The sequence below is a fragment of the Bombyx mori genome, chromosome 18 (assembly GCF_030269925.1).
Source record: "Bombyx mori chromosome 18, ASM3026992v2".
Taxonomy (NCBI): Eukaryota; Metazoa; Arthropoda; class Insecta; order Lepidoptera; family Bombycidae; genus Bombyx; species Bombyx mori.
In genome coordinates this window covers 4,615,103-4,637,558 of record NC_085124.1, presented here as the reverse complement: position 1 = coordinate 4,637,558, position 22,456 = coordinate 4,615,103, and the positions used below count along the sequence as shown (strand labels likewise).

Below are 22,456 nucleotides of genomic sequence, written 5' to 3'. Positions count from 1 at the left end.
TTCAAACCGAAACGCATGACCGCTTCACGGCAGAAATAGGCAGGGTGGTGGTTGGTACCTACCCGTCCGGACTCACAAGAGGTCCTACTACCAGTAATTACGCAAATTATAATATAATTTTGCGGATTCGCTTTTTATTACACGATGCTATTCCTCAACCGTGGAAGTCAATCGTGAACGTTTGATGTTAAATTACGGTTTCTGATAAAGTTACTAGGAGAACGAGCTCCCGGCCTACTTGATGTTAAATAGTTGCCTAAAGTTCGATGGCTCAATTTCGTTGAAGAGCTGCTGTCCCAGCGGATAGCTTGAAGCGGGCAAAGAAGACTAAGTGAGCCATCCAGTTACATCAGGACAGGTGGGCCAGCACGGGCTCAGCCGGGATGGGTGGGACTTGCTAACAGTTGTCCTAACGCCTACGAAGGAGACCTAACAGCAGGGCCGGATTTAAACTTAATGCCGCTCCTGGGCACCGGAAAAAATCCGCCCCAATACTGGAACTTTACCTAAAATTATAGTTTATATATTTTATTTTTTAAAATTAAAATAACTAATTTATTGCGGAAAAATTATCATAATATATGTCATATATTATTCCAAAAACATAAATAAATATTTGTTTTTTTCTAACAATTACAAATTTTTACTAAGGATTACTCATATAATTATATTACATAAAAACCCTAATAACATAAAATAGAAAAATCGATTATTATTTTAAATCTCCAAGAAAATAAAAAAATCTTTTCGATTATTAGTTTTTACCAAAAGTACCAAATTTAAAATTAACAAATAATGGATGAATTGAATTTCTTGAATTATCAATTAAAAAGATTATTACTATTAATTAATAGAATTAATTAATTATATAGAGCAATCTTGATAAGACTAAAAAAAAAATTTTGCCGCCCTAAAAAATTTGCCGCCCAGGGCACTTGCCCCGACTGCCCCTAGTGTAAATCCACCACTGCCTAACAGCTCAAATGCAGCTGCTTCGCGACTGGATCTACTAAAGGATCGGAATCACGACCCGCTGAGAATATTCGGCTAGAAACTGAACGATTAGAGTGGTAGAACGATGGAGTGCTCTGAGGAATTGTTCGAGATAATACCGGCATCTCGTTTTTACCATCGCACCGCCCGCCACCGGAGTAGAGTTCATCCGTACTACCTGAAGCCACTGCGGTCATCCACAGTGCGTTTCCAGAGGTCTTTTTTGCCACGTACCATCAGGCTGTGGAATGAGCTCCGTTCCATGGTGTTTCCCGAGCGTTATACCATGTCCTTCTTCAAACGAGGCTTGTGGAGAGTACTAAGCGGTAGGCAGCGGCTTGGCTCGGCCCCTGGCATTGCTGAAGTCCATGGGCGACGGTAACCACTCACCATCAAGCGGGCCGTATGATCGTCTGCCTACAAAGGCAATAAAAAATAAAAAAAGAGATTAGACTCCACGTCGAACTCTTCAACTAAGTCGACGACTTACAAAATTTAATTTAACGTTAAAAAGTAAATGATAAATTGGTTTATTAAAGTCAATCATTAATCAGAACATCGTTGTTGGTATTATAAGTTGCGCAACCCGAAAAGCAATCGAAAGGATTTGTGTCAAAATAAAATTAATCGTGATATTGAATATGATGATGATGATCAAAATGGCGTAATAATTGAACTCATAGCAACTTAATTAAAACTGATTTTACGGTATAAACTCGCGTATATTATTTTCACTATATCATTTATGACGATTCGGACAACTAAGTTATAGAGTATTCGTAAAATCGATATTTGATTGTATTATCTACGACTCTTAATTATCGCCGAAAGCATTGATGTTAATTGTTACACTAAATTGAATATGTAATTTTTCTCAAAATGCGTGAGTTATCATACAATCGTACAATATGCGTGTGTATGGATGTGTATATGTATGTGTACATATATGTATATGTATTTCACTGAATTGGTACACCACGCGTAGTTCGTTTCCAAATGATTCTTGTCCATCTGATGGCTGTCTAGAAGAGATCGCTCTTAGCGATAAGACCGCCAATTGTACTTTTTTGTATTTAATGTATCGCACTGTTTAGTTTTTTTTTATTGCCCTTGTAGGCAGACGATCTTACGGCCCATCTGATGTTGAGTGGTTACCGTCGCCCATGGACTTCAGCAATGCCAGGGGCAGAGCCAAGCCGCTGCCTACCGCTTAATACTTTCCACAAGCCTCTGTTATTTGTTTTTTGGTGTACAATAAAGAACTCTCTCTCTCTCTATCTCTACGATGAATCAGGGAGCTACAAAACTACAAATATATGTAGATCAAACACGAGGGCTCTGCTTATGCTCGTGGCGTTGTGAATAACCGTTTTAAAACTATAATGCTTACGTACGCTAAAGTTTAAGAAAAATAAGCCACATCAGAATTAAGTACTATATGAAACAGAATTTACTTAACATTTTAAAAAAAAAACCTAACATGTTTCAATTAATTTGTACTAACAAACACTATAAATATACCAACTAAAAATATATTTTCAGTAGAAGAATTACGAAGATTAATGACATTCGCAATAACGCAACAATAATCAACCGCATAAACAACAACAATCAACCGCGTAAACAACAACAATCAACCGCGTAAACAACAACAATCAACCGCGTAAACAACATCAATCAACCGCGTAAACAACAACAATCAACCGCGTAATTCCGAAACACATAAGACATTTGCCTATTGGAGTCATGGTTATAATAAAACTGGGTACAGTCGATGACTTTTCAGGGAAGTTTTCGTCTGTTGTATTATTGTTGAGGTGGCGCCCATGTTAGCTTACATTTAGCTATAGTCACAACATACCGTTTCCGAGTTTTACCTACTAATGTTTCTTTAACTTTTAAAAGTATGTATATGCTATTTTTAATTACTCACCAACTGCTCCCCAAATGTAGAGAGGACATACCTGCGAAACAAAGTGTCTATAAAATAAAAAGGTTTCCTTATATGTTTGTCATATATGTACTAGATGGATGTGGAAAATATATGAAGCATTTTTTTAAGCTGAGATTTCCGCATCGAAGTGGTAAGTGTTGTATGTCTAAGGGACAGCCAAAGCAATCTACTAAATGATTACCCTTCTTCCCAATTGATAATTTAGTACAATTATTATTGGTACTTCGGGGTAGGACGTCTTGTGAGCCCGCACGGGTAGGTACCACCACCCTGTCTATTTCTACCGTAAAGCAGTAATGCCTTTCTGTTTGAAGGGTGGGACAGCCTTTGTACTATAAAATTGACGACTTCGTGTTTCAAAGTGAATAGTTGCATTCACCTTGTTGATGTCTATGGGCTCCGGTGACCACTTAACAGGTAGTCCGTGAGCTCGTCCACCCTACTACGCAGTTAAAAAAATGAGCTTGAAAAGTCAGTCGCATGACAATACAAAGCTTCTTCAGCCTAAATTGAATCTATGTAGTGTATTTAAAATACATTACATAATATATCGAGGGGTAGAAAAACTATTTGGCTTATGCGACATTTCACTTAATTATTTTTCTTCTTAGTCGCATACTTCATTGCTGAAGGTCGTGTCCCTGAAAGCCCTTCGTGGCTCTTTGTACCATAAAACCATTTGCTTAATACACGATATTTATCTTTGTAATTAAAGGTCCGTTTTATTAATCGACTTCAAAAAAGGAGGAGGTTCTCAATTCGACTGTATGTTTTTTTTTATGTTACCTCATAACTTTTGACTGGGTGAATCGATTTTGATGATTCTTTTTTGTTAGAAAGCTGACGCTTCCCGTGTGGTCCCATTATAATAATGGTATCCATGAGAAAACCATATAAGTCTTAAATTTGCATTAAGTACGTGCGCGACAAATAGATGAATAACTCAATAATATTACGCCAACCGATTTCGATGATTATTGTTTTTAGTGTATATTAATTTATTTTGGAATATCTTTTTTTTTTCTATTTCAGTTCGGTTTTTGTTAAAGCTTATCTATTTACAATTATTTGGTATTAGTATCAACAGTCAACGTTAATTGAATTTCAATTAAGTTTACTCCGTTCAAATAGGTGAAGAATTTTTTTGTTATGATATTTTTTTCAAATTTTAAACGGGTCTCCTGTAAAGTTGCAAAAATCGCTTCAACCAAATAGTCTTTCACCCTTCGATGCAATCTTTGTATAAACTGTGACATCCAAATTGATCGGATACCGTAAGCAGCGTGGGACTGTCATCGTCGTTGACAATGTCCACGAACGGCAATGACCACTCTCCATCGGCAAGCAAAAAAAGTATAAATTTTTTTTTGTTTATTAATGTTGCTTTTCTAGTAAACAGATCTAGGAAAGATAACCAAACAACAAATATTAGTTTAAATGTATTCATATCTATTAAGTTTTAGTTTTTAATGCTAGATTTTACATAAGTTTAAAAAAAAAATCATTGTACTAAGAGATCTGAATAAAAGGCTATATTATTATTATTATTATTATTATCTAGTAAATAAATCATTCAACATCAATCCTAGTTCGGTTGATTTCCACGAACATAGAAATTTCCAAATTAGAATTAGATCCAGTTCAAACGGAGATCCTTTCTGGCTATAATTTAGCGCGAGCTCCGCAAAATACACACTGTTTTTTCAATCTATATGACATTAAACGGTTAGATTATATGGAAGCGGATTTTGATTTTAAAAAAATCCTACAGGGTATTTATTTGATGCTAGTGGTCCCCCGGTAGTCGGAATACGACTATAATTATTTGAAATTATAAGTAAGACTATTATACTTCTATAATCACAGATTTCGCCAAGATACACTTTAGACAAATATTAATAAATACAAACAATATTTAATCTATTCTCGATTAGGCCACAGACCATAAGCAATAAGAAAAGATGGACAATAAAGAAATAGTATGCATGCGTGTGTGTGTGTGTGTGTGTGTGTGTGTGTGTGTGTGTGTGCCAAATACATGATAGTGTATGTAATGTTTTTTATGGATATAATGTATTTTTATGCATAATTTAAATAAATATTAACATTCTGCACTCCTCTATATTCTCTATAAGTGTGAGAAATCTCATACTCCTCCGCCCGCGCAATTTTCGTAAATAGGGGTATAAAGTTTTTGCTTCACCTATCAATATATAGATACCGATACATATATGCATCACATTAACTACCTTTTACTAACTTTTGCGTACCTCTAGCATTTTCAATGTATGTAAAGAATGCAATTGCAAAGTATTACGTATGCATACGATCTATGTATTTTGTATATTATGCATGCGTTTACAAAATATTTATTTATTTTACATTTTTTCCTTTTTAATTTCCGGACAGGTTCACGAAATATTTCATAACACAACAAAAAAAATGGTGTGAGTTATATTCTACTTTATTACTACAGTACTACATAATAAAAGCTGCTCCCCGAGTTACGATACGCTGCACATCGTGTAACATCTGCTTTCCGAATGCTATGACACGTGCTTCTTCAAACGAGGCTTACGAAAAGTACTTGACGGTAGGCAGCGACGTGGCTCTACCCTTGGGATTGCTGACGTCCATCAGCAACAGTAACCAAACACCACTAGGTAGGCTGTATGCTCGTCAGCATAAAAGGGCAATAAAAAACACCTGTCCCTTCAAACACAATGATGGTGAGTGGTTATCGTCGCCCATTGACTTCAGCAATGCCAGGGGCAGAGCCAAGCCGCTGCCTACCAAATGGAATGGTGGTAACTATATATTTGGGTTCACGATATACCCTTAAACAAATTTAGATATAAATATAATTTAATTATTAATTGACAAAGTCCATCTCCATATCCATACAGCTAGTGCAAAACTCACGCAACTCCATCGGTGCTCGTGCGAATAAATCACGCACTGACACCTCATATATCTCCGAGGCCAATATTGTTACTAGTTTTCATTCGATACAAATTATATCGAGATATCGATCGTTGGTATTCTCCGCGTATAAACGGTCGCCTTTTACGAAATATTCACGAGTCGTATCGATTCTCCTAGGGACGTAACAGGATTATGAGTTGAGGATTGATGTGTTTTCATTATTACCTTACGTTGGCAGACTTAATCTTGAACAGTTAACGGAGCGGCCACCCAGATCGATAAGCTTGATAGCAGTTTCACTACTACTTCACGGCAGATAGGGGCAGGATGACGGTACCTACTAGACATGTGTAAGTAATGCGAGTGATATTACTCCGGTAATATTACTCTACGATGTAATGCAACATCACACATTACGCGAAGGAAACAAACATCACACTATCACCCACAGAACACTATTACTTCTAGCGAAGCTATCACCCAACATGTTTCTTTCTTTGTCGTGTAATGTTGCTTGATACACGAACGGAACCGAGCGAGCGAGACAGACCGATCTACGCAAAATTAATGAGCAAGCGACACGGAATTATTCCTAGTGATTTTGAACCGTATGCCCTGGCCGCTAGGTACATTTTTATACCTATGGTACGTCTGAATTTTAATATAGGTATTTGTGTTTATATTTTTCATGCGGCCAGCCGGTAGTTCCCCGCAAGTAGTTACTTAATTTTTCATTCGCAACTTTTGTAAAATCGCTAGTCGCTCGTAATTGTTTAGTAATATTTCATATTAATTTTTGTGTTTGAATTACTTAAGCACTTGTTTGAAGATAGTTTTATTATTTGTTTTAATGCGTGTTTAATAAGTGAAAGAAAGAATGGCGTCTAAATGAAAGTACAGTCCTCTTTGGATGCATTTTGAGGAGACTGCGCCGAAACAATGCGTCTACTGCTCTCGTATATTAACATTATCGTCGAGCTCAATTTACAGTCTAAATCGCCATATGAAATTCGTTCATCCCGCAATAAATTATATTAAGTAAAAAATAAAATTATTATATTATTAAGTAAGTCAATCTCTGTCAAGTAATACAACAGTGTATTACAATACAAAGTGTGAACACATCACTTAGGTAATGATTCGGGTGTATAGATACAATGTATTCGTCACAGTATCTATTGAACGCACCGAGTAATGTTAAGAGTGATATGTAATGTTTTCGAGTAATATCACCTGTCTGTAGAAGTGATGTCATATCACATTACATTGGGAGGTGATGTTTTGCGCAAGTCTAGTACCTACCTGTGCGGATTAATGACACGCCCTACCTGGAAAGATATCTAAAACAAAACAATATTAGAAATCCGCGCGAAAATGAATATACTGAACCAAATCTAGTGGCGGAAGAGAGATACCAAATGATATGATATCAGCGGTTCGTGTTAGTACGCATTCCTTTTAATATTAGTGAAATCTAATAAACTTCATTACTGATTTCACAAAAAGGTTGATGTAAATGTTATTTATAACTGACAAACATCCAAGATTCTTACGAGTATTAATACCTGTGCTCGTAATGCATAAAAGCATGAGGAATCGATCGGAAAGATCTGGAATGACGTGATAAGGGCGGTGGCGACTCTATGTAGTTCGGTCGTCTCGATCTGGTATGTAATTTGTGGCGGCTACGATAAAAGGATTATGGTGTCGCGCCGCTTTTTCAAAGAAGCATTCCGTCGTGCCGTCTTCAGATAGTAATTGTAGGTCGTCGTGAAAACCTACATTCCTCTACGCATTTCATTATGCAACTACATATATATCAACTATTTAATTGTTTCACCCCGATAATAAAATACCTACTCGTCGGGTAAAAAGCGCGTCGCGTATACTATCTATTCAAATGTTTAATTATAATGTGAATGAGATGTTTCGAAAGTATTTTTTTATTGCCTTAAGTAGACGAGCATACAGCCCACCTAATGGTGAGTGGTTACTATCGCTCATGGACGTCAGCAAAAAAAAACATTGCTGATGTCCATAGTAATAATCAGATATGGCGTTCCTAGAAAAACAAATCGTCTTTTCGCATTAAAAATGTACAATATCCAAAAATATTCGAAATTCCGTTAATATAACCAGTATTTTTCTCATAAATACTGTCAAAAGAGCGTAGTTTAGTTTGTTTTTTTTTTTAGTTTACCTATATTTTGACTACTATTAACAAAATTAATGCATAATTTTATCTTACTTTAAAAGACAGATAACGTAACTGATAATAAATAAAAAATAAATGTTGCAAAGATGATTAATATTAAAAATATCACATGCTGAACCTTTAAAACACTCTCCTGTAAAATTATAAAGTTTTAAGATTATACAGCTTTAATGCGAGTAGACAAAATATTTAAATATTTTACAGATGAATAAATTTATTCCACCGTAGTATATGCATATTTTTAAAGTCTTAACTTTTTTCATTCTAGTGAATATTCGCCTTGCTATATCATTCTATCAGGAGCAGTCATCTACTCTTATTGCTCGAATAAAAATGTCAGGAGATATACTTTAAAAATATTAAAACACTACAATAAGGATTAATCCTACACTTAAATTTCGAAATAGTAATTATCAAATAATAATTTTAATATGTACGGTAAACTTTTCATCGGTTTTCGCGACTCGTAGATGTAAGAAAACTACATATAGAACTTAATCTCACGTTTTCGTCTTCACGATAAGAGTTTCACGGTTTTCTGAAACTTGCAATCCTCTAACGGGTATGTTATCGGGTAAAATCTAATATTATACAGTAAAAGAAGTTTTAAATTAATTTTATAATGTACTAGCTACCCCGGCAGACTTCGTAGTGCCTCAATCGATAAATAAAAGACCTAAATTTTTGACAATTCTATCAAATAAATCTTTAATACCCGCATTTCGAATAAAAAAAGCTGACCACGGGACTGTGAATCATTTTAGGACACCCACCCATTCTAGACACACGACCAGACTGTGTCCCATAGAGTTCTATACCACATAACGAATAGACTTGCTTTGAATTGCTGACTTGAAAGGCAAGACATAATGCATTACGACTTTTACAATATGCCTTGGTAAAGATTTAATCAGTTGGACTGACAACTAGAAAATAAAATATACATAATATGTAGCTTAAAAACTAAAAAAAACTAACAATGAATTCCATCTTTTCTTAACCTGTTAATATCGGTCAGGATATTAGAGTGAACTTATAACATTATTGTATTGGCATCGATTCTAGATACATACTAAAATTGTAATTTTAGATCAGAAGATTCGTTGTTTGTGATTTCTTTGTGAAGATTTCTTTGTGCGTTTACTGTCATATGAACAGATCTAACCCGTAGACACAGTCCATTGATTTTCTCGCCGGATCTTCTCAGTAGGTCGCGATTCCGATCCGGTGGTGGTTTTTGCGAAGCCCTGCTCTTGCTAAGGCCAGTGCTAACACACTCTCTCAAGTTGAGCCCGTAAGCTCACCTATCAGTCCGGGAGTAGCTAAATAGCCCCTTAGGCTAAAAGCGATTAATTGATGAAAAAAGTGACCAATATTCTCTGAATTGTTCTGGTTTATTTCACACATTCGAGTCCCATCTCGAATCACTCAATATAAACCTTTTCTTTTATGACGGCCGTAGTGGTAAGTAACATGGTCACTACATAAGGGGTCGCGGGTTCGAATCCCGCCAAGGGAAGATATTTGTATGATAAATATAAATGTCTTTTCCAGGGTTATGGATGTATATTAAAATATATGTATGTGTATAATAAAAATGTTACATTTATTTCCGTTATCTGGTACCTGTAACACAAGTTCTTTACGAACTTATAACGGGACCAGTTAACGTGGGGTGATTGTTAGTAAATATTTATTTATTTATTATTCTTTATTATTATTATTATTATTTATAAATCAACCGTATCACTTAAATAGGAACTATCAAAACAACATTAACAATTAATAGAATTTTTATTCATCAATAATCAAGATCAACATTTCAAAGCCCGATTGACGTCATAAGAACTAATGGTAAAACATAACTCACGATCATATCATAGAAATTAAAGCCTTATTCACTAGGTTATTAAGATTAATCTCTTAGGCAAGATGTGTGCACATTAATATATCTCATTATATTAGGAAGTCTTTCTACACTAAAGCGAGGTCATATAATACATATATTTGTTTGGATATTGAACAATAGACTGTAGTTAATTTTTAAATAAGATATTAAAATAACAGCTCTTACTTATTGTTAGAAAACGGAACGTTTGATAAAAAACTCTGATGCCGTTAAATATATTTAAATAATTTCAAACAAATACTGTAGTAATAGTATATTCATGTATGATGCTAAATAAGAAATTAAATTTAAACCATTCCTCAAAACGAAAGCGTGTTTTAAAAAGCTGACGATTAGTGACACGAAAACACTAAATCATTGTAATATAATATTTAGTGACGCGAGACGGCAACTTGACTGTGACCTTGCTGATGCCCGTGAACAAAGATAACCGGACATCACCAAGTAGGACATATACCCATCTCCCATTGAATAAAAAATAAATGTTAATTGTGTACATTGCCTAGTCTGTACTGAGTTTAAAACAGCTTACATGACTGATATCAACATTAATTTACGGTTCACAGAAAACACATTAATGACACTGCATTCTCTCAGCTTAGTATTCGAAAAATTGCATTTACTTAGATAGAAATAATAAAAATTAAATACATTTATGATTTAATCTCGCGTCTCACGCAGTTTTGTTTGTAATAATTTAAAATAGACGGTAATTAGAACAAAAACGAACATTGGAACGAAAAGCAGGAAATTAAATAATGAAAATAATAAATGGAATATGTATCGAGTGAAAAATTTTTACGTATCAAAGTTCATTGAGAAACGGTCTCTTCGCAAGCTCATTAACTTTAATGCTTAGATTTAAATTAAAATTAAAATTAAAAATCATTATATTCCTAAATTAAGTAATGATATGTCGTTATTCTTTGTTATTCTTGATTGAAATTTAGTAAATAATTTTTAAAATTACCTATATTAAATGTAAGTAAATCTATTCTCAAAAAAATACTCGGATAATAACAGAAATACTTAAAGATATTTTATTAAGAATTTAAAATAGTAAGAACAATAGTTTATAGCTGCTTTGATCCTATGAATATTATGAAATAAAATTACTAATCTAGAATGTTTTCTCGTGATTTATTTTTAACATTTTAAAACGCATCTTATCAAAATTACCTGCATAAATAAATAAATAACAACAACAAAAATATATACATAAAACTGGAATGTGCCTTTTATAGTTACGTTACATAGAAAAATTATACAATAAATAAAAAAAGATCGTAATAAAAACGCGTAAAAAAATTTAGCAGAAGAATCAAATAAATAATAATAATTTATAGTTGATAAAGTTCAGAAGAAGATAAGAAACATTCAAACAAAGCAAATACATGCTTCAATAGACTGTATGCGCAAACAGAGGATATCGAGAATGCGGATTTCTTGGCTCAAAATTAAATGAAAATTTAAACTTAACAAATAACACAATTATCTGAATAATCCTTATGATAGAGCCTAATTCTGCAAAATTCTTAATAAGCCTTTTCATTGAAGGTTTATATAAAATGAAACTTTATATAAATAGAATTATGATTTTTCTGAATATAATTGAAATAACTACTGAAATTAGGTTCTTTTAGCTTATTTTTGCTTATTAACCTCCTTAGTAATAAATATTCTATTCTAACAACCATTTATTTTCTTCACAAATCTAATAAAGAAATTTTATATATATGTACGTAACTAAAAACGCAATGGCGCACAGCGCACTTGTGATACAGAATCAGCACAATTTAACAAAAAAGATGTTATTTTCGAGATAAACATAGTCAATTTGGATTTTTATTCACGAAACATTCCTGAACTTTTAAAACTAGATACGCTATATTTTGGTCCCAGCTATTAATCGTATCAAAGAAGGAGGCTTCGCATCACGATTTCGACTCAAATTTAGATCAAAGTTGTACGTATTTTTCTCAACCGAATACATTGTGAACACATTTAAAAGCAATACATTCATTTTAATTATTTTATGATAAAATTCGAAGCGGACATTTTCAAACAAACCAATGTTAGGGAACACATTTTTTTAGACACATTCATAAACGGCTTAGCATCATAATCAGTTTATGTAAACCTTAAAACTTTTACTTGATCCGACTTTCTAATCTTTCAGTTTAGCTTTACGCTTAGTATATCTAAGCTATATCCGTTATTTTAGCCTCTAGTTTGATTCATATCGATTCTTCATTTATGGTTTAGCTTGATTAATCTCCCTTAAGTATATACTATTCCGGTAATGCAGCGCAGGTGACAGTTGACAGTAGGGGTCCCCGCAAGCCCGCAGGTCGCTCAAGTGTCATCCGTGCCCTCAATCAGCGTTTATCATCTGGAACAAGCAATTTTTACTTTTTAATATTTTCAATCGAAAATAAATAAAACATTTATAATGTTGAAGAGACCCCTGAGCGACCTGTCGGGAACCGAAGACGACAACGTTAAATCGAAAAAGATTCGAAAATTAAATATTTATAATAACAAAAAAAAACAAAAGAAAAACTATGATCGGCTCTTCCAGAGTTGTTTATATATCTTCGTTTTATCTTCGGTTCCGCACAGCTTTGTAGGTCTTAAATACAAATTATATTTAATGTATGGACATATTATTTGATGATTTTAGGTTAAAGTTTTTTTTTTATTGCTTAGATGTGTGGACGAGCTCACAGCCCACCTGGTGTTAAGTGGCTACTGGAGCCCATAGACATCTATAACGTAAATGCGCCACACACCTTGAGATATAGTTCTAAGGTCTAAGTATAGTCACAACGGCTGCCCCACCCTTCAAACCGAAACGCATTACTGTTTCACGGCAGAATTAGGCGGGGCGGTGGTACCTACCCGTGCGGACTCACAAGAAGTCCTACCACCAGTAAATAATTTTATACCTAATACATAAATACAACCATATTACGCATAATATAAATTTTTAGTTTAAATTTTATTGACTTTTTTTATTGCCCTAGTAGGCAGACGAGCAAACGGCCCACCTAATGGTTAGTGGTTACTGTCGGTGTTGGACGTCAGCAATGCCAGGGGCAGGCCCAAGCCGCTGCCTACAGTTACAAGCTATAGTTACAACGGCTGCACCACCCTTCAAACCGAAACGCATCACTGCTTCATATTTCATATTTAACCTATTTCATTTTTGTTCTATATATCTATCGTACGTTAAATTATTTTTTGTAACTTATATATATTTAATACATCTAATACTTGTAGTAATTAACAAGTTAATATAGTAATCAGCTGAATAGTTGATGTAGTTGGGTTATTAAATCGTATATAACTAAAGGAGCTTATACATACTTTTTTTTTACTTTTAGTATAGCTGTAAACCATCCTAAAAGTAATTATGAGTAATTAAAAGTAATTAAAAGTATCCGTTTTTTTTTTATTGCCTTTGTATGCAGACGAGCGTACGGCCCACCTGATGGTAAGTGGTTACCGTCGCCCATGGATTTCAGCAATGCCAGGAGCAGAGCAAAGCCGCTGTATGTACTGAGCCGTATTTACTAAGATCATGTTATAAAATATATTATGTATTTGAAACATTCTTAGAACTGTATTATAACAACATTACATGTCAACATGTTCACTTTGTGATAAACACATCAATGGACTTTATGTTCTGAAAGTTACAGACGATTTTGCAGTATCATTTTAGAAACATTCGACTTTATGTATCCGAGAGAAAAATTTGCTTTAATTAAAGGAAGGAAAAACGCAAATTCCTTTTCAGTATAACGGCGTGTTTCCGGAATAAAACATTCCTAAGAAACGAATAGCAAACACATCGAAAACTGGATCAAATTGCGCAGAATTTTTTTAGAGATTTGAGAACATAATTTGGCATAACAATTAATTTTATAGTACACATTCAGTCATTCAGTGTTACTGTGTTCTTTAGAAACTGTTACAAACGTAAAGTGACCATGTCGTTTATGTAATGACAAAACATTAATTTGAACGTCTTCGGAGTGAAGAGCGGAAAGGTCTTAGTGCGAGTTTTTTAACGTTCTCGATAGCGTAAAAGTTAGCTCATATTTGTATGGAATAGGATCGTTTGCCTACGTTTGCCGCTAGGGGCGCTGTTCCAACTGCATACAAAATTGACTTAACTTTTACGCTATCGAAAACGTTAAGAAACTCGCACTAAGCACACTGAATGCTTAGTGCGAGTTTTTTAACTTCTCGATCGCGTAAAAGTTAGCTTTCTGAAACAGCTGTCCTTTGTTTGCCGCTAGGGGTTTCAAACTCCATACATATTTGAGTTAACTTTTACGCGGTCGAGAAGTTAAAAAACTCGCACCAAGCCCACTGCTGTGTGTGCGATTTCTTTGTAAATTTCTCCTTACATCATGTGTATCTCAAGCGATATCTCAACTTTCATATACAAAATTTAAGCGGCAGTTTAGCATTAAGGACCTATTGTGAGAGGGAAAGCGTGGTACAATTTTTTTCCGTCGCGAAACACTCATGCGTTCTACTTTGGAGGGCAGAATATTTGTAATATAATATAATACTTCGACCTCAAATTTAAATTTACAAGTCGTCGTGGCATAAAAGATAAGACGTCCGGTGCATTCGTATATAGCGATGCAACGGTGTTCGAATCCCGCAGGCGGGTACCAATTTTTCTAATGAAATACGTACTTAATAATTGTTCACGATTGACTGCCATGCTGAAGGAATAGCATCATGTAATAACAATCAAACCCGCAAAATTATAATTTGCGTAATTACTGGCGGTAGGACCTCTTGTGAGTCCGCACGGGTAGGTACCACCACCCCGCCTATTTCTGCCGTGAAGCAGTAATGCGTTTCGGTTTGAAGGGTGGGGCAGCCGTTTTAACTATACCTTAGAACTTATATCTCAAGGTGTGTTAACACCAGGTGGGCTGTGAGCTCGACCACACATCTAGGCAATAAAATAAATGCTAAGAAATAATAACAACCTGCGTACGTTCTACAACGTCTTTTATTTCCCCTCTCTCCCTAAAAGTCCTTGGGCCTCCGTACATCTTAAACCGTTTTGATAATAAAAAACGTGTTTACCTCTTTGAAATGGATTATAAGTACACAGTAACTTAACACAGAGTCACGTACAGTGCAAGAGGATGACGATTTAAAGAGCGTGAAACGCACACGCGAATGTGCTATTTATGTGTGTGCTCTGTAAAGTTATTTGACACGGGCTCGGTATGATTAGGGCTGTCAAGCATCGAATAATTTTTTGTATTTTTTTTTAATTGTTTGTTTCGAGTGGACGAGCTGATGTATTTTTTCTATTGCTTAGATGGGTGGTCAATTTCATGGCCCACGTGGTGTTAAGTGGTTACCAGAGCCCATAGACATCAATAGACCGTGCGACATGAGTTCTAAGGTTTCAATTTTTTGCAGTACAACGGCTGCTCTACCGTTCAAACGGAAACGCATTACAGCTGAAATAGGCAAGGTCTTGCCAATGCTGAATCTTGCCAAATTTAATTTCGTATAAAAATATATTTATGGTATGCCCCTTACACGGCTTAATATCGCGTTTGTTTGATATTACATTTCGTAGTAATTCTTGTGGTTACCGTTTTCGTGGTAAATAAATAAAATAAAGAAAAGTAGCATGGTAAAGTAAAATAATCGTGAGGTTAAAACAAATAGTTTTAACCAAATAGAACAATATTAAATAGAACCAAATAGAATAATAATATTTAAAAAAATAGTTTTAACCTCTTAATTTTAATCTTGTCTTTTCTTGTCTACTACATAACAGAATCAAAGCTGAGAACTATTGCTTAAAAAGATCAATTTTTTTTCTTCCATATTGAAACTTTATCAAAAAAAAATTACGATCAAAAACTCTAAAATGAAACACTAAAGATATCTGCTAATATATTTCCACAGTGAACCCTTCGAATTCACTTAAGTTTCTTATCCACCTTTACAAACCGGTTTACTTTATATGACATATTTCATGATAAATTATATAAATATTTATGTATTCTGAGGGCAAAAAAAAACGTTTTACATAATATTATTTATACAAAAGCCATAAACGAGTTCAACACTTTATGAATTATTGAGTCATCGATTGTTTATAGAATTATAGTGAACTATAATATAGAATTATATAATATAGAATTATATTATTTACACGGTTCTCGTCGCTCTAGAACTACCGACGGTAATCAATCAGCTTTAAGCGTACTCGTCAGGTAAAAAAAAATAATTAAGCTAAGCTAAGCATACTCGTGAAAACATCGCTTCTTGAGAAAAATCTGATAATCCGAAAACAATGGGGTTCTAGAACTATGTATTAAAGGTTTACGTTATCCACTTTTTTTTATTGCCGTATAGGCAGACGAGCATACGGCCCACCTGATGGTGAGTGGTTACTGTGGCCCTTGGACGTCAGCAATGCCAGGGACAAAGCCGAGCCACTACCTACCGTTTCAGGCTCTCCATAAAACTAGCTGTGCTACTCCACATTATTGTATTTTCATCAAAGCTACATATAAAATCGACAAGAAAATTAGAAGAACACAATCAATTAGGTTACATGACATATGGATCTATCTATAACTTAAGTCACATAATCATCAAACAGGCAATGGCGGCTTGTACAGTTCTTTTAATGCGGTTTGAGAGTTCTTAGTGAGGCCATCATCGATTCAAACATAAAACTTTGAACGCACATCGGACTTGTTTGAGATGATTCCATCATCTCGTTTATACAATCGTACCGCCCGCCATCGGAGTAGAGTTCATCCATACTACCTGGAGTGGCTCCAGCGTACCCTCCAGCGTCTCCGCCGTGGCGTTCATCCACAGTGCGTTTCCAGAGATCTTTTTTGCCACGTACCATCCGGCTTTGGAATGAACTCCCCTCCACGGTGTTTCCCGAGCGCTATGACATGTCCTTCTTCAAACGAGGCTTGTGGAGAGTACTTAACGGTAGGCAGCGGCTTGGCTCTGCCTCTGGCATTGCTGAAGTCCATGGGCGACGGTAAACACTCACAATTAGGTGGGCCTTATGCTCGTCTGCCTAAAAGGGCAATAAAAAAAATGTACTTAAGCGATTGTGATTACATCCAATTAAGTAGACCGTATACTCGTCAGTCTTTCTGCTTCTCTTACAATAATAATTAACGTCAAATATCCTCTCAAAATGGCGAATACTTACATTTAAATATATTCAATACTTCCCTATTCGCTTGTACGCCTATTAATCAAGGGCCATCGTTTTTTTCTCGAAAGCAAATTCTCGTACCTAAACCGGTTTTTTATTGTGTTTAAGCCCTGAAGCGGGACTGTATGTACGTACACTCACACCCACAGACACATGTGCCACGCAACCGTCCGATTGACGTCAATCGTGGGTGGAGACGTGCACATAAAAATTAAAACTACTGCCGTATGAAGATCCTTTTATAGCAGACGATTTTGTCAAATCGTATGTTTAATAATTATTGATAAATGGCGACAAAACAAACTTACTAACTTTAATTATGAATGTCGAAGGCTTTAGAGGAAGAGGTAGAACTAATAAAAAATGGATGGATTATGTGAAAGACGATATGTTTAAGAAAGAAGTGAGCGAAGAAATGGTATATGATAGAGGAGTATGGAAAGAAAAAACATGTTGCGCCGACGCCAAGTGACTGGGAGATAGATGGGCAGGAGAATTATGATGATGGCGACAAAACAAACATTAGTATTAACTCTACAGAAAATCCTATTACATAGTATGTTTTTATTTTATTGTTTATTGTTTACGAATAAACTTACGGCTTGAACAGAGCCGTTAACAATGCCACCAATGCCAACAGTTTTACAATATTCGTAGCAGAAATAAGAAATAAGAGGCACGATGATGCTATCAATATATGTGAGCTCAGAGCACTTAACACCGGCTATTGTGAATTGTGAAAGACCACAGACGTTGAATAAGTTAAAAATACACTTTAAAGTTACAAAAGCCGCATTACAGTATACCATTTTTTTTCCTTTGTGATCTGTCATAGCCAAAACAACATACGTAAGTCAAAACCATGTTTTCTTGACTAGTAGAGGAATTACAACATTTTTTTTTTTCTTTTCTTTACTGAATGTTTGTCACCATAGAAAACGAATGTTATTTAGGCTGTAGCAAAATCGTTCCAGCATCGTATCGGGTTGTATAAAGGTAAATCGTTTAGTAGGTATGTACGGAATACGAGACAGCCATAAGAAGCCATTGTTTCCCCATGCTCATCAACGAATAATGACACAACGCGGTCGTATAATAAATATGACGTTTTAAAAGCGAACGTGCTGGAGTTTACGTCCTTTTCCAAAGGAACTGAACAATTAAAGTCAGGGCTTTGCTGTCCTCATTACCATTCAAATAGAAATTGAATTGTTTTAAAGCGTATACACATTCACATGGGTAAGACGTAAGGAGCTGTGAGAAGACGCAAAATTCCATGGTTTCTAGCCTAACCTAACCGAAGATGTGACAACTTAACTTTACGCAATCTCACGAAAAACGCGAAACCTTACGAATTCTCAATTACGCAGATGGCGACTAGCTACCATCACTAATCAGCCTTAGCAATATATAGCGAATTGAAAAATGGGCATAATATATCTTTATGGAGCGTGGGTAGTTCGTATTTCATCCCAGAGCTAAAGGTAACAGTTCTGCACATTTTTCTCCTGATTATTAACAAGATTCGTATTTCCAGAGCTAAAGGAAACAGTTCCGCACATTTATCTTCTGTTTATTTCTCTTTGTTTCATTTAGAACATTTTTACAAGCCCTAGGATTATGAATAAACAAAATTGTGAGTATTTTATAGTAACATTTTTATTACTGGTGGTAAGACTTGTTGTGATTCCGCACAACCAGAAACATGGCAGAAATAGATGGGTTAGGTACCACCGCCCCACCTATTTCTGCCATGAAGCAGTAATGCGTTTCGGTTTGAAGGGTAGGGCAGCCGTTGTAACTATACTGAGACCTTAGAACTTATATCTTAAGGTGGGTAAAAAAATATATATTTCAAACTACTTTTATAATATAATCTTGGGTTTAAAATTGTCGTTATATTAATTCCGACGTTTCGAATTTCAGTTTTTAATATTTTTTTACTGTTTTTGGGGTCACGGACGACCGTCCTGAATGGCAATAGAAACGCGAGCTTAAATCGTGGAAGCGGTTTTAATCATGTCCGAGAAGAAAATATTAATATGTAATGCAATAGATAAAATCTTAAGGTGTTACTGATTATATTATGATACAGTGAAAATATATTCAAAATATGTCTTAACTATCCGGCTGTTCATTCTTAGATTCGTGCGTTTGATCATCACGCCTAAACTACAGAATCAATTTTAATACAATTTAAAGTATTCTCGTGGTTAAGTTATAAAAAAACCGGCATGAGGATATCTTGAGATAATTACTATGGAATCAATTTAAATAAACACCTGTTTCAAATACATTAATTCTATTAATTCTAAATCGTACTGTTACGCGCTGGGGTTCGGGATAAATAAATGTTCCACCAAAGTACAACTTAACACTGTATTCAATACTTAGAACACTTAAAACACTTCACTAACACTTTAAAATTCTCAATTCACTTCTTCCGCTTCGCTTCGGTTGATCTGTTTGCTGTTTCGCTTCAAATAGTTCCGATTACTAGCTGACTGCGTGCCATCTATGCAATACTTTTATAGCCGATACCAAATCCCTAGAACTATCGAGAATATTCCACACATCTTGAGTATTGTGTTTCCACTATCTGACAATAGATGACGTTGTACTTCTCGAGCGTTTTAGGTGCTACTAGATTCTTCGATATTCGTTCGACTATTCGCCGATAGATGGCGTTACTCTTACTAGCGTAACAGTACTCTTATTGTGTTACATTGGTAAGAGTCAGAAAAATGAATTCGGATTCAAACGGCATACGGAGTACTTACTGGGAGTCGAATATTTACAATTGGTTTTGGGTTAATTTAATGTGTCACGTTATTAACATGTTAACGATGTATTTAAAAAAAAAACCCCCTACTTTTATTATATTTTATACGTGCATTTCGGTGAACAATTTTATCATTCCACATCCGGTCGATGTAACAAACAATACATTTGTTGCGTGGCCCTGATATGATGTCAATTTTGATATCGTATTATTTAACGGTTTCTTACCACAATTTTAAATTTGACTCTTTACGATTACTTTAATTTTACTGAGCACGAAAAGCAAAGCGTTTTGAAAATATCTAGAAAAAAAAATTCGGCTAATTATTATCGGAGTAATTGCCGAGTTCTAATAGTAACATCCCAAAACGAAATAGAAGAAGACATACGGATTTGTCTGCTCCTAACATTCTACCCGCAGTCTTCAGTTTACCACGTGGATTACAACAAAGCCGAAATAAACCTGGAATTCAGTGAAATCCAAAATTTTGATTGAGATTTGCTAAATTTACGAATACCATTCTTGGCTTTCTTGCAACAGTTCAAACTAGATGAGCCGTAACCTCGCCTGGCCATGTTATCACGTTTAAAAAACATTATATTAAAAAAAATATGTGTGCGTGTACTAGTGTACACACGTAAGAAGTGAAACTTATTTTTCGAAAAATGATCTACATGCAACTTTCTAGAAATTGGTTAAATAAAGTTAAATTAGATAAAGTTTAAACAAAAGGATTTTATTATCATAGACATGAATACAAAAAAGATGGCGCGTAACGGAAAAATGTGACGCGTAACCGAAAAATGTGACGGTAAATTTTTTTCCAACGCCGATAAGGAAGTTTCACTTCAAAAGATGGCGCGTAACGGAGAAATGTGACGCGTAACCGAAAAATGTGACGGTAAATTTTTTTCCAACGCCGATAAGGAAGTTTCACTTCAAAATCTATTTATTGTCATATTAAAAACGACATCTAGTATGTTAGAAAATACTCAAAAGAAAATTCCTTTTCATTTTTGTTTAGAATAACGTAAAATATAATATTTATGGTTATCAGTAACAGTAGTTCGCACATTTCGCTGCTTCTCTCACAGGCCTACTGTTTCTTTTCATCAGCCCACAAACATCCACTGCTGGGATACAGCCCACAAACATCCAGCGGATTCCAGGAAAATTTCGCAAGTCACCGGTCCATCTTGTAGGCCTACTCACTGTGAAGCTTTAAGGTCCGCGGCCACCGCTCGAGAAAAAAAACATATTCTTAAAAGTTGGAAACGTCACTGATACTACTTTTTGCTATTCGAGAGCTACCCTATCGCCAGATAGATTAGGGGGTTGGTGCTTCCCGCTTCCGTAGGTTTAACCCGCGATCCCCTACAAGTGACCCCTGGGTGGTGCTAAACGGGAGCCGAAAACATAACCGGTGGTAGGACCTAGTCCAACTGGCTGGCGACCACCCTCCAACTAGAGTCCGCCGCCAAATAGCCTAGCTGTGTTCCGGCGTGTGGGTTGGAGAGCCAGTTCTATCCCTTCCCTTTCCCCTTCCTTGTTGGGGTTGAGTCTTGGTGACGCCTGGAACTTGCGGAGCAGACGTGCGTGCGAACTCACGGGGCGTGATTGTTTGACGGGGGTATAGGGAGACCCAGTGAAACGGTACCCGCTGCCGCCCGCCGGTCAGTAGGGGACCTGAACCCGGGTGTCTCTACTAAACTCCGCCCCGGGAAGCTGTCCCGCCAACCGGTGTAAAATCCTGTCGTGCGGTCGTCGTGCCGGAGTCGGAGACCGGAGTGGATCCCGGCGATCGCACGCAGAGTGGACTGGGGGCCCTTCCATGACCTGCGTCAGTCTCTCACGCAACCCGTGGTCGAGCACGTACTATGTTCCGCGCTTCATTCAGGTGTTGCCTCGATCTCACCTCCAACATCCTACCTCTCCTAATCCTACTCTCCGTAAACTTAAGAATTATGAAGACGACAAAAAAAAAGAAAAGGGTTTCACAGGCGGTCCCCCATTCCACATTTAATGTGGATTTCAGCAATGTCAGGGGCCTACATAGCAACCTTGACGCCGTACACCACCACCTTGAGACGGCGCAGCCTGCCCTGCTTTTTTTAACGGAGACGCAGATATCTGCTCCGGATGATACCTCATACCTTGAATACCCCGGCTACGTATTGGAGCACAACTTCCTGCGTAAAGCCGGGGTGTGCGTATTCGTCCGGGCTGATGTTTGTTGTCGCCGTCTTCGGGGCCTCGAACAACGGGACCTGTCCCTCTTGTGGCTGCGCGTAGATCACGGGGGCCGTAGCCGAATCTACGCGTGCCTGTACAGGTCCCACAGCAGTGATGCAGGTTCAGCTCTGTTTGAGCATGTGCAAGAGGGGACTAACCGCGTGCTTGAGCAGTACCCATCTGCGGAGGTGGTGGTTCTT

General features: G+C 36.1%; 1 protein-coding gene across 2 annotated transcripts in view; it reads right to left on the bottom strand.

The window, feature by feature from the left end:
* Positions 1–22,456, bottom strand: part of LOC101739314 (inositol-trisphosphate 3-kinase B) — a 187,136-nt gene that overhangs the window by 114,130 nt on the left and 50,550 nt on the right. The window lies entirely within an intron of this gene.